The sequence below is a fragment of the Telmatherina bonti genome, assembly GCF_933228915.1.
Source record: "Telmatherina bonti genome assembly, chromosome: 13".
Taxonomy (NCBI): domain Eukaryota; kingdom Metazoa; phylum Chordata; class Actinopteri; order Atheriniformes; family Telmatherinidae; genus Telmatherina; species Telmatherina bonti.
In genome coordinates, this window is record NC_136611.1 from 11,243,018 (window position 1) to 11,257,676 (window position 14,659).

At 36.9% G+C, this 14,659-nt stretch overlaps 1 protein-coding gene across 1 annotated transcript in view; it reads right to left on the bottom strand.

Moving 5' to 3' along the window:
• The window catches only part of LOC306764356 (transmembrane protein 132C), a gene marked incomplete at both ends in the record, with an annotated part of 272,386 nt that overhangs the window by 47,694 nt on the left and 210,033 nt on the right, over nt 1-14,659 (bottom strand). The gene's annotated exons all lie outside the window — the stretch shown is intronic.

The window sequence follows — 14,659 nt, forward strand, 5'->3', positions numbered from 1 at the left end:
TGGGAAATCTGTGTCTCTGTGTGTGTGATATGACTTTCAGAGGATATGAGCGTACGTAACTGTTCTCATCCAGTGTCAAATGCGAAGCCAATGGCATGAAGTGCAACACCACCGATGACCACTAGAAGCTGGCTGACTTCCCATCACTCAACAAATTAATGAAAGATTTTACGGCGAATGATTCCTTAGAATGGTTCCATCTCATCAGTGGTGACTCGCTTGATGATTATTGAACAGGGCTTCAAGTCTAAGAACAGCTGATCTTAAAAAAAAAGAAGTAAATCTTAGATGATTAGATGTTAAAACAGAACACTGCAGACAAGATGGCTCAATGATCTCAGATCAGTACATGAGTTTTGAACCAGAAAAAAAAGACATCTTTTACCAGTTGTTAAATGATACCAAATGATACAGTGTTATAAACATATACAATACATTTGCAAAACTCATCTTTGTTAATTTGAAATATATTTAAATATATATAGATAGAAAAAAAAAACCCAGTGATAATCATAGTGGTCTAAAAGTTTCACATTATTTCTCTAATATATATATATATTTTTTTTACATCATATTTACGTTTATCATAAATACCAAAAAATAAACTGGTTACTTCAGCAAAGTTTCACATAACTATCTCTTGTCCCGTCTCATACCTTATAAACACACCTATAGCTTTTCATATGTTAGAATTGTGACACATTTAATAAGTAAACTAGAATTAACATCATAAAAATAAAACTACCATGTGGTAGATGAAGGATGGCTCTATTGAGACTTTTTATCATCAAAACCTGTTTTTTTCCACTTCAGTCAGGATGTAACCGGATTTAACTGATCTATTGGTCAAACCTGACATGCAGCTTCAGCCACTAAAACAGCAACTTTCCTACCATTAAAATTCTTCATAAACTATTTTCCTGCTTATTTGAATGAAAAATTATCAAACTAAAAATATGCTCCAACAATTCGCATATCCCCGCATATCCCCTATTGGCATTCAATGGATATTCAAACCGCAAGGTTAAAATGTATCCCCATCCCCACACCCCCTAAGATTCACACCTGCCACCCCTCCAACAGAATGAGCACCTTTCTGAATGATACAGGGGCTCTTTCTGTTGTTGTCAGTCACTGTGACTCCTCCACACTGGTCAGACACAAACTCAGAGAACTGGAAGAAGCTGTAACAACTGCTGTGCTCTGTTGTTTTGTGATTTCAAGGCTGGAAATACATCTGCAATACAACCACTGTATTTAGTTGACCTAATAATTATAGTGCTGTCAATGATGATTATAACAACTAAATTACAATTTAATAACATGGTTCCATTTACCTTTCCAATACACACACACACAAACACACATACACAACCCTGTATTATACTTACATATATATATATATATATATATATATATATATATATATATATATATATATATATATATATATATATATATGCCTATATATATTATAGATTCTTTAGTATTTGACGTTATATAGAAACTTAAGACAAATTTACAGATTTCTAACATGAAAAGTTACTTCTGACTTTTCAACACTAGCCTGGATATGAGTTTGTATTTAAAACGCATAGATAAATTAACATTTTTCATTTGAAATTGTTGGACCTGACATGTAAACATAAGCAATCCAAAGGACACACATTCCTTCTACCCCCTCTGACTAAATTTGCGCATCTACATAATGGTGCTCAAACATCTGGAGGACTAAGAGAATGTAACGGCACAGATACACACTTACAGAAAAGGAGAGACACATGCTGCCAGACAGAAAGTCAGATATGCTAACACTTGACACACATACTCCAGAGTTTAAGCACATGTGACCAATGACAACCTGCCTGATGCCCTATCGTTCTTTGCGACAGACACTGCTGTGTAACCTTTAGTTAATGAGATCTCTCGCTTGCTCACTTTCTTAATCAGTAACTCCTAGTTTTCAGCTCTCCTTTTTAAACTGCTCAGTCTTGCCTGAAATCTGGAAAAAAAAAAAAAAAAAATTTAGGATGAAGCTGCGAGAGGTGAGGAGGAGGAGCGGGAGAGAGGACAAATAAGATTTAATGTGTGAAATAATTAAAGGCACAGGAGGAGAGGACAGTTGAGGGACAAGAAGACGTGGATGTAAAAAAAAAAAAAAAAGAGAGATACTTCCACTTGGAAATGAAATGAAATTAGCAAATAAAGGGATAAGAATCTAATGATGCCAGTGTGTGTCTGTATTAGCACTATATGCACACTCTATGCAGTATATGTATGCTAAAATGTGTGCATGTAACACGAGGTAGAAGTCTGTTGAATAAATCAGCATCACAGTAAGTTTCAAGTTCTATGCGCACAACACCAGTAAAAAAATTCCTCAATTTTCCTTAACAAAAGAAAAAACAAAACAAAAAAACTTTGTTTTTGTATACTGCGCTAATACAGGATGGGTACCTGGGTGAAAAAAAACATCTGTCAAAACATCTAGGGGCTTGTGAGAAATCCCCCCCCCCCCCCCCCCCCCCCACCCTTATAAAACCCCAGAAAAGTTTGAAACAATAACTAACATTTTTGTGCTAAACAGTTTAAATTAAGCCCTGCATCGACCAGCAGCCTGTCTAGGGTGCACCCTGCCTCTGGCCTGCTAATAGCTGGTATGATCTCCAGCTTCCCTGCAAGCCTGAATGAAAACTAGAAAAGCATTCGGAGAGCACAAACCTCCACCAAAACATTCAAAAAGTTTCTTGGATTTAAACCGTGATTTGGATCACCACCTAAATCAAATCAATTCTTCTTTTTCACATATCCAACAAGTCCTGGAAATTTAATGAAAATCAGACCATAACTTCTTGAGTTATCTTGAACACAAACAGATAAATGCAGGGTTAAACATAACCTCCTTGGTGGAGGTAATACGTGGTAGGATATTAACGCTTATATACATTTTTTTATTTTTAGCTAAACACTGAATTTAACTGAATTAAAAAAGGAATAGGAATAGATGTAATGACAGAACATCTTAAAAAGGAGGGGGGGGGGAGGGGGGGGTAATTACAGTGTAAAGAAAAAGGCAGAATTCAAACCAACACAGGACTTGGCAATTAGGAAGAATAGGCAGAATATGGCTACGCTGTTGCACGTATTCTGTGCAAATGGTGACAACCAGACATTAACCTATGACAGCTGCCTCATTTAAACGTCCACTACTAGTTGGACAAGGCTTCAGACAACATCCACTATTAAACCATTGCAAGTGCCTCATTAACCTGAATGTTAATAACAGCTTGGGTTTACCACAGAATACAAAGATGGATCAAATGGAGCCAGAAGAGAGAGGAAACTATGGTGAAACATGGAGAAAACACAAGAGACGAGAGAAAAAATAAGACCAAGCCTGGCAGTAAATTAGAAAAATAAAGTATATTAAAAAGTGATTAAAAAAAAAAAAAGACAGCAGGAGGAGGACTATTAGAACAAGAGTCATGAAGACAGAGAAAGAGATAGGGAGAGAAAAGCAAAGAATTTCATGCTTGTCCAAGGGAATTATTAAGTGGCTCGTCAACAACTGGCTTCCTACTGCCTTCAAAAGCTGCTCCACGCTGCACTGAGATAAGCTCCGAGGATGTGTGTGTGTGTGTGTGCGTGGTGAATTTTAGTGTGTCAAGCACTTGTACATATGACTGAATGCATTTTTGTGCAAGCTGATGTGTTTCCCTGCACACCTGTCCACAGAAAAACGCACAAGACTTTGCAAGACAGAGGGCGCAAGAGAGAGGAAACCGAGTGTGTGGACCTGCATCAGCGGTGCGCTCACACAAAAACGTTTGCGTGTGATGGTGCAAAGAGAAATAAAGTCTAGGAAACTGCCTCCCTGCTCAGCGAAGCTTATCCATGCATGTTTGCGCTTTATAAGGTGTGTGTGCGTGTGTGTGTGTGCAAATGGAAGTAAAGCAGCGAGAGCGAGACCACCCATCAAAGAAGCACATGCACGCACAGCTGACATGGCGCAAAAATAGGAAGAAAAAAAAAAAGAAGATTTTTTGCTCTTCTGTACAAATTAAATTCAAATTTACAACAAACACGCATGAAGCACTTCTCTTCCTGTCTTTCTGTATGTCCCCATTAGTCTATCAACGGTCTGAAAATGGAAGCACTGGCATGTAATCTGCAGCCGTGTTTGCAGTAAATGCACAAAGACATTAACACACACACACACACACACACATAAAGTGAGGCATATCTGCTCTATCTACTTCATCCCTTAAATTGTCAGGTTTCTCATTTGGGGGAAATTGCTTGGAACATATACAACTCAGACTCTTCCTTTGTTCTCGCTGTGACCTTTTCACCGCAGTCTAACAATCCAAACAGTGGGACCCTGAGCACAGAAATCTCCTGCTTCCTCTGCTGCTTCTACATAATGAATAATAATAAATAAAAAAGGTGATTTGTGAGGATTTCACAAGAGGGGTAGATTTTGTTGTTCAGCAAAAAAGAAAGAAAGTCGTAAATTTGATTTTTTTTTTTACATAGTGTAGGGTAAAAGGACTCTTGCTCGGTTGTAGAGGCCATGTATCTGCAAACACGTGTGTTAGCGGATAATTACATAATGCGTGCATGTGCATCCTTTGGAAAAGGACAATTTAAAGATAAAAGCAATCATTTAATCAACCATTTCCCCCTGGGTATAATCTATACATGATACTAACATGCACACACACACATGCACACACACCAAAAAAACTAAACATACGCTTTGCTTAAACCAAGTAATCAAATGGCTGTAAAAAAAAAAAAAAAAAAAAAAAAGCACACGACTATTGACATCCTTACCAATTAGCTAATTAGGCAGATTGTTAATGGAAGAAGTGACTGTTAACAGGAAGTTAACAAATCCCCTCCAGTAACAGACAAGTGATTTGATCCAGACCCTGAGTCATTATGCAATCATTGTTTGCATTTCCCCTGTGTGAATGTTTGCATAAATGCCATGCAGGAAGCAGCGCACGGAAGTTTATCTTCACTCATTTAAATTATATGGAGCTTCTCTGTGTTGCTGGACATGTCTGATGCTGCTGATCTTTTTTAAAAGTCAACCCTACACAAGGCGAGGGGAATTCAGACACAAGCAGAGATGTATACATGTGAAAGACGTGAAATTACCTGTAAACCTAAGCGACATCATGCATTTGGATGTCTGGAGACTGAAAGTTGTGCTTGAACACATCACAAAGAGAAAATACCAACTTGATAAACTTTTGAGCCTTTGCAAAACGAGGCAACTGCAGTGCAGAAGGAAGGTGACATTTATATTAAAAAAAGTACAATCTGTGCATAAAGTCAGACATATTTTCATCCAGTTCTTTAGATCTAGACAGTAGATGCATGTTTTTAAATGTCTAGACTTAAAACAGGGGTACTCATACTTTTTCAGCCTGCGAGCTACTAATGAAATGACCAGTCAAAATGATCTACCCATATAGTTAATGAGAAATATATTGAGGAGTTTTACAACTTATGTTGATGTATGTTGCATAACCACATATCCTGCACAACAAAATATAATTAACTATGTACATTTTTTTTTAACATTACCCGAGTTCACTCTGAGGATTTGCACTGAATTGAAAAGCCAAAAATTGGAGGTAACTAAGGCTACGTTCACACTGCAGGGCTTGCTGGTTCATATCGGATGTTTTTGTGAAATCTGAATTTTTTGAAAGTCCGTGTTGTATGTGATCTCCTGTATGAACCTTATGCGCACCAGAAGCATCCCGCATGCGTAGAAAACATGGCGACGAGCAGTGAGCGTGCATGTGACGTCTTTGTGTTTGCAGAAGTAAATATGGATTGCAGCAGAGTATTTGCTATTTTAAAAGTTTTGTCCAACAGTAGCCACAACATTGTGAACGGGTTCGGTTTAAGGAGATGTTTATGGAAGGGGAAAGTGAAAGTTTTGGTCAAGGACTTGTGTGGAGCTGTGGCAGCAACAACTGTAGAGAGAAATGTTTGGGTACGGAGTCGCAGTCAGGATTAGTGAGAGTGATGTGAGCGCATTTACTGATAAAGAGTTCATAAACAACACAGAATAATGGTGTTTGTTGTTTGTCAATGACGTGTCGGTCGGATTAATGCGACCTGACCGTTCAGACTGAAGTCGCATGGCAAAAGATCAGATACATATCGGATTTAGGACCACATATCCAAGCGGCCTGGGTTGCATTCGAAAATATCAGATCTGTGTTGTTCAGACTGTTAAGAAAAGATCGGTTACAGGTCGCATCTGGGCAAAAACTTCGGATTTAAGTCACTTCCGCCTGTAGTGTGAACGTAGCCTAACTCACTAGCTTGTTAGCTTTGCTGCACTTAGAGCCGTTGTTTGAGCATGCACAGTGACCGACAGTGACTTAAAGCTTGTTACATACGGACGTATTTGAAGACATTTCTCGGCACGCCGGTCGGACATTTGAGGTAGTCGTCTTTAACACGGAAAAGCGTGAAGCGGACAGTTGCTACCTTCGCGTTTTTTCTGTCGCAGGTAAAACGCGGATTGTTTTGATGAGACTGGATCAAATCCTATTGTCAATCCTATCTATCAATAGAACCTTGGCGATTCACTGGTAGATCGCGATCGACTGGTAGATTGTGATCGACGTATTGAGCACCCGACTTAAAATCTTACTAAATCACTTTCATGCATTACATGAATAGTTTTGTAAAAGTATGATTTTATGAAGCATTTCAGCTTATTGCATCAGACAATAAAACCAGACACCTATGCACTGATGTTGTCCAACAGTAACAAGATAAAAGACTGATGTCAGATGTTTCCGATAGCTAAATGTTAGCTGGTAAATTAACCCCTTTATATTTTAGAAGATTACTTTTTTTATATAATGTTTTAAAGTGTTTGAAAATATCTCAAAATGAAAAAGGACTTGAGGCAAGGTCAGCATGACCAATACTGGAAGGTCTAGTGTAGTGACTCAGAAGTCCAGCGTGTGCCACATGCATGCAGTAAAGTCCAAAAGAAAATATATATATATATATGAAAAAAAAGCTTGTAGAACTCTGAGTACCAGAAGAATGACCTTTTCCTTCCAAATCTTTTCCCTTAGCCTGGCAGCAGCATGAGTCAAAGCATGAACAATTCACCCCTATTTAATGGTTAAAAAACGGAAAAAAAAAATTCCCTGAACATTATTTGCTCAGCAGAGACAGAAAATCCCACTTTGACTTCACTTTTCTGCAGAAGGTGTTTCCAAATCTCCAGGTAAATGTTTATTTGCACACTCATGTCACGTCATTGTGTGGCATAAAAAGTTTCTCCACTGTGTACTGCTGCTCCATTAAGGACATTTCAATGCAGGTGTGGCTGCACAGCTCAGCAGGGATCGGCCACATCTTATTAATTCTCATAGAATGTTATTCCCCAAAAATGTGGGTCCAATTCTGATATTCATTCCATGGAGCATTCTTCTATGAAAAACGTTTTTGTGCTTAAAAAAGTAACTTTTTTGGATAATGAAATGACAAATACCACTTAACACGATCAGTATCAAAATGAAATGACTTCCCTGTTGGAATGTATCGTGTTGCTTAAGCCGTGTTTGTCTGTGTGATCTGCCTGCAAGCGCTGCTGTGTGTGTCCTGGCCTGGCCACATTTTTTTATTTATTTTTGCAAAGGATTACCTTCTTCTACTCATGACACAAGGTGAAATTGAAAATCAAATGAATGCCCATGTACAAACATAAACTCCAATGTCCTGGAGACTGAAGTTAAAGAAAACACTTCTGCTTCTTGGTTTTGACATAAAAGACATGAAAAATCTGATTGTAAGACAAAGATACAAACAGGATCAATGAAACTAAGCAGAAACTTTAAAAGCCACTAAAAGAAAATATGAATGTCATGGCAAGAGACTTTTCATGGATTGGGATTTGGTTATGCTGTGTGTGTGTGTGTGTGTGTGTGTGTGTGTGTGTGTGTTAAAGCTCTGCCATGAAAGCATCATCACAGTAAGTGCAGTTTACTGCCAGGTCATTAAATGAATCCATCCTGTTTTCTGTACATGGGCTTCTATATGTGGTTATTAGGGGTGTAATAACACATCGATCCACATTGATATGATCGATCACGGGAACCAATGACATCGATCTAAAATGCAAAAATCATTCAAACTCAGTTTTAACTAAAAATGACTTTTTTTTTTAGTTCGCACGTCGTTTTTAATTTTTTACACGTCTGTTTTTATTTTAAGAACTTTTCTTTTTAATTTAAATGTATTAACTGAAATACTTGAGCTCAGGAATAAAAATGTATTCATATCAGTCGGTAGAGCCTAAATCCAATGTGACTGAATTTGAGATTTCACCAAACACCAAATACCTATCCTTTAAAATCAATATAACATCATATCATGACCAAACTGGTGATTTAAAACTCTAGTTGTTATGATAATTATTTTGGATTCAGCCATTAAAATTTTTGCTACCAGTGACAAAGACTGCTTCCTCACACGAGGAAACAACTCAACACACGCTGATCATTTCCACAGCAATGCTTTGATGTAAACAAACAGGAAAGTAGGTTTGGTGGGTCGGTGGAAATAAATCTCCCCTATCATTCATTTTTCCAAAAACTATTGCCAAAAACTTGCAACTTTTGTTAGCACTTCTTAAATCTTTTGTTAAGTGCAGGAAAGTATTTTTCAAACATAAGAGCAAAGTGCAAAATAAGAAAAGAAGCATCAGATGCAAGATATTAATTAATTATTTCTTCCTCTAATCTTATTGGATAAATTTGCAGATGGTTCAGCCAATCGTCTCCAATGATAATTATTTTTTGAGCATTTCCCAATGAAACCCTCTGAAGTAGCTCCAAAGAGCACCGTGCAAAAGAGGAATCACACAACACACACAGTAATCCCAAATCAAGCAGTGCAACTTCTTTTGACATTGTACATCACAGAATCACTTAAAGAATTTTAATTATCTATGAGTCGACTTTTATCATCATAAAGACGCAGATCACACAGTGTTCACTAATGATTTCCTTCCTTGTTTAAGGAAAGTAACGGCAAAAAGCATTAAACTGAGAAAACGTTATGCTGTGTTGTTCATCTTCATTATCACCCTGCTTAAATGAAATATGCTTTGTCCAAGATGACACCAGGAAATTAAGCATTCCGACCGCCAGAGGCGAGGAAGAAACAAATGGAAAGGTTATGCGAGCTAATGTTTGTTGAAGGGGGGATGCAGATATTTCATTACTGTCAAATTTGGAAGCATCATTATAAAGGTCGAGCTGGTTCCACTTAATGAGTGCATCAGTAAGTCTCTGACCAATCAGTGACAGCGAAGGAGAACAGTGAAAAGAGCTACATACTGGGTATATTGGGATTTAGTTGCCATTAAAAGCCAACTTCTGTCCTGTTATTTATTTATTTTGTGGATGTTAAATATGGCTTTGGGATACTTTCAAATCATGCTAAACATGGGCATCGTCACTGCTGGAGGGAAACCAAAGCTCTGGACTTCTGTTGAAGCTTTTTGCTTTAGATTGACTCTTCAGTGGCGACGGCTACGTGGTGTTTTATCCTTCAGAATTCATCATTCCTTAATTATTCCCAATTAATTACAATTACAAGTTAATTACTGTAATTACAATTACTGTATTCTCCTTCAGGTTTACATGAAAATAGTAAATCTGAATCTAGGTTTACATGGAAAACACGTGTATTCGCCTGTACTTAATTCTACTTTAGAAAGGTGGGTTGAGAAAGGCTCTGATTGGACAGAGGGCAGACACGTCATGCTTACATCTAGCGGTAATAAGAAAAAAAAGCAAAGAAAAACTTCACTTCCTGCTTCTCATCTTTTCGAACATAACATGGAAAACCAAGCACAATTTTCTCTTCAACTCGGGTTTTGAAGCACCAGCTCAAGACGAGCACGCTACATCACTTTTTTTCAGCAGCTGAGGAGGAGTAGGAAGATGGGAGTACCGGAGGCGGGAAGCAGAAGACCGCGCATGTGCATAATCGCAACGTGACAAGGTAACAAGCACACACAGAACGACTGGAATTAACTTCGAGCAGAATGAACGTTTACATGATGAGGAATTAATCAGTTCGGATTAAAATGGGAATAAACCAGGTGAGAAATAAGGTTTAAATCTGAATTGTCACTTTTGTTTGGAATTAGGCGTCTACATGGCCATTTTTCATCTCTTTAAAACAGATATAACATTTATGTGGAATTAAAACTCTCATAAACGTGGCTGCTGTGCATCTGCTCAATTTTGCTGAGTCATCACCTTGTTTACACAGGACAGAGTCTTTGCTAAGAAGTCCTGGATGCAACCTGTTTTCCTGTTGCGCTGATGTGAATGAGCTGCGACTTGGACTAACGTAGCTTTTGTGGTTCAGCTGCTCTGAACCACAAAAGTCAATACTGTTGTGTAAAATAATTACAGACTGGAATTCTTAGATGCAAACTCTTCTTTCATCAACATCACATCACTTTCCAATGTGTTAATATGTGGTAGCAATGCATGAGTTAGTGTTTTCTTACTTTGGCATGATTTGATTAAAAAGTGTGTTACATCCTGTGTCTGATGCAGCAGATTTAACACACCGTGCCACAGTCTTTATATGATTAAATGTCAGGCAGTCACAACTGGAGGCACAGAATGTAAAAAAAAAAAGCAAGACTTTAAACACTGAAATTCTTTTTTAACGCAGTCTGTAAGCGTACTCCAACACTGACTTGGTTCTTGACCTTCCTGTCACATCTTCCACGTTTCTCACTGCTTTTCTGTGCCAGCCATGATTATCTGCTCCCCTCCGTGTCTGCAAACTGTTTTCCTGTGGATTACCCACCGCAGATGTCCTGATTTCTGCTCATTTTGTGTCTAATTTAAACTCGCGTTTTCTTTTTAAAAGCTGGAAAATTCAAACTCCACCAGTAGAGCTTTATTAATCTAGCAGGCCAGGTTGCTGAACTTGCTGACAGACCGAGTCCTTGAACACCTTTGCTTGTGTTTTTGTTTTGTCGACATCTTATGGGTTCTCTGCAGTGTGAGCAGTACCCATACAGCGACTCGTAAAGTGGGTGGAAATTGCATTATGGCAAAGACAGGAAAAGAAAACAATGAAAATAAGTGTAAAATATTGAAGAATAAATGACAAACTAAAGCTAAAGAGAAAAGGAAAAGTAAAAACAAACGGGAAAAAAAAGCATCATGAGGTCCTAATTGTGCAGAGGAGCAGCAAAAGGAGAGGAAAGAAAGAGAAAGAAACAGAAACAGATGAGTGTGCTGACAGCTGGGCGAGCTGCCGAGACGAGCCAGAAGTTTTGGACAATAAGTGTGCATGTGTGTGTGTTGCAGTAAATGTGTGTGTGATATGTCAGGGATAAATGGCTATTATCACTATGACAATGTTAATTACAGCCAGACTATTAGGCCGGAGGAGTGCTGCCTCATTTTTTTGGCTGCAACACAGTCGTGTGTGGTTGTGTGCATGTTTGACTGTGTGCTTGTGCCACTTTTGTACGCCTGAGTCTGCATATGAGTGTGTTCGTGTTTTCCAATAGAAAATCAAATCTACGTCAGACAGAGTAATTACTTTAGACTAAATGCTCACCAAATATGGGATTTTTCTTTTTTTTTTTGGTGATCAATAAGACTTCAGAAGAATCATGCAGACACTCAGTATAAGCCAAATTTCTACTCTTACCCAACACTTCTGTAATTCATGCTTCCATCCAACAGAGTCCAACATGACGAGTACAATGGGATGTACAACGTTTGCCAAAACAAGTGAAGAATATTGACTGAGAAGGCTCCACAAGTTGGAACAGAAATCCATCCCAAAGGCTCAAAACTCCTTATACCGTTTACAGATAACAGCATTGCTGTCATTTGTCCATAAATATTTAAAACTGCTGACATGCAAAAGCAGAAATTTTGAGCCTGCTTAAACTGTTTATCTGACAAGAGGAACTGATGTTATGCTCATGTGCAACTCTTCAAAAAGGTCATTTTGATCATCTGCATTGGTCAACCCGGCCCCTCTGTAGCACAATGTTAGCATGAGCATGATGAGCTTTGAGGAAAAAATAGACGAAGCAGTTAAACGGAGCAGAACAATCAGATGGGATTTTTTTGGGAAAACAGAAGTATTGTAAATGATGAATTATGGTGCAGCTAACCCAAGAACTGCCTGTTCAGACTCCTGACCAGATCGTGGAGGTGGATGCTTACATTATGAAATCAGCTGAAGTTTTCTGCAGATTTGCTGAATGTAACTTTATTTAGTTATCCTCTGCTATTAACGCTCTTCAAATAATTTCACCGATGCTGGATCGGTTTAATCTTCACTTACATTTATTTCGGTTCCCACTTGTTTTCCTGTAAACACAATCCATACTTTTGTTTGTCCAGATTATGTGAATAATGTTTGCTTTTCCAACGCGTGGCTTTCAAAATGAAGCAATTGTCAATTAATGTATGAACTGTTTGTCATAAAATTAAATACTCAAAAGCCTGTAAATTTATAATATTGCCTAAACATGCATTGAACCTAAAATTAATAAATAAAATAAAAGTCACAGTAATTGCTTCCCCACTTTAACATCATCAGAAATATCAGTTTGTATTTAGCATTGCTGTGCTATCATTTGCATTAGAGTGGGTGTGTGCGTGTAATGAACAAGAGTAGATAGATCTGGAAGACACTGCGGATCATTGTATAAATAACGCAGTCACGCTGTGTGATAAAACATGTCCAACCAGCTGGTGGGTGGAACAAGCGTGAGACTGTAATTGTATCAGGTATCTTCCTAGTGTGAATGTGTGTAGTCGTGCTGAGGTAACCTTCCTCTCGCTGCTCTATAAAAGACACTTAAAATATAATGCAATGGTACACATTGAAAACAGGCCTTGATATCTCTCTGTCTGCTTTAAAGTCAAAGAAAACAGGTAGCAAGAACAGGTTTATGTCAGCTTTAGCCTAAAAAATGTTACAGAAATAAAATGTTTTGGAATGTTTTAGTTGATAGACACTTTAACATCAAGTCTGAGACTGAGATTTTACAGCGTATTGTCAAAAACTGGGTGTGTTTTAGTTGTAAAGAGGCCCAGATCAAATCTGTTTATTTACATTAAGAGTTGTAGAACACTAGTAATCAAACAAATAAGTACACACACACACACACACACACATCCTACAACAATATTTTTTATTGCAATGTGAAATAGCTGGGTGATTTTATATAGTAGAAAACTTAAAGGAGTTGAAAGAACAGGTAAAAAAACAGAAAGATCATCCTCAACTTACTTTCCTTTTGCCTTAAATGCCAGCATAAAAGGCAAATCTGAAACTCCATATTAATATAAATAAAAAAATACCTAAATAAAGGGGATTTTGACTCTTTTGTTGTTAATGATTTAACATTCTGAATAGCATTCTGCATTTAGCCATTAGCTTTTCTGTTGTTCTTGCTCTCTGCGAAAAAAACAGGTTTATTTTGGCATTAATTGTCAGAGGAAGGGTTAGGTTGCGTGCATGTTTGGGTAACGTGTGTGATGGGTGTGTGTGTTTTTAAATGTAAAATTGTTTTTAATTATTTAATGTTAAACACTTTGATATACTTTTGTATGAAAAGTGCTATACAAATAAAGTTTGATTTGATTTGATCAATACCTGTCAAAAATACATACATACATATATATATATATATATATATATATATATATATATATATATATATATATATATATATATATATATACATACATACATACATACATATATATATATATATATATATATATATATATATATATATATACATACATACATACATACATACATATATATATATATATATATATATATATATATATATATATATATATATACATACATACATGCATACATACATATATATACATATATATATATATATATATATATATATATATATATATATATATATATATATATATATATATATATATATATATAAACTGAACTACTGATTATTTCTCTTATATACATATATTTCCTTTATCAGTCAGTAAAATTTAAATAAATCTGAATTTATGGTGGAAGAAAATCCAATTAAACTGTTTTAAACCTGAAAATTTAATTCAAGTAATCAGATAAGATAAGATAAGATTACAGTGAAAGTTTAATGACAGTTAAATCACTCTTAACGCACCCTGAGAAGAAAGTTGCACATATGCACAGACGCACAGCTGCTTTTTGACAGAACAGAAAAAGTGGCGAAGGAAAGAGTTGAACTGTAGATGTGTGTCCAAACATTTGCTGGAGTTGTTGCTCGTCACTATTCTGAAAAGTCTGACAGGATTACTGTCCAGCAGCTACCCATCAAGCTCAACCTGCTTGATACTGAAATGCTTGATTAATGTCAACAAAAACTAATGGCAATATGAACTCAGGCATGGTATCATGGCATGAACTTGATTAAACTAAAAGTGTCTCTTTCTCTCCACTGATCATGTGTCTGTTTCTACATGTATTTGTAAATGAAATCTGATTTCTTTTAAGCCACAGCAGATAGTTGACAGAAAGATTACAAAGAAACTATGCTAACTTTCAGCAAACCTTGAAATAATCATAAACT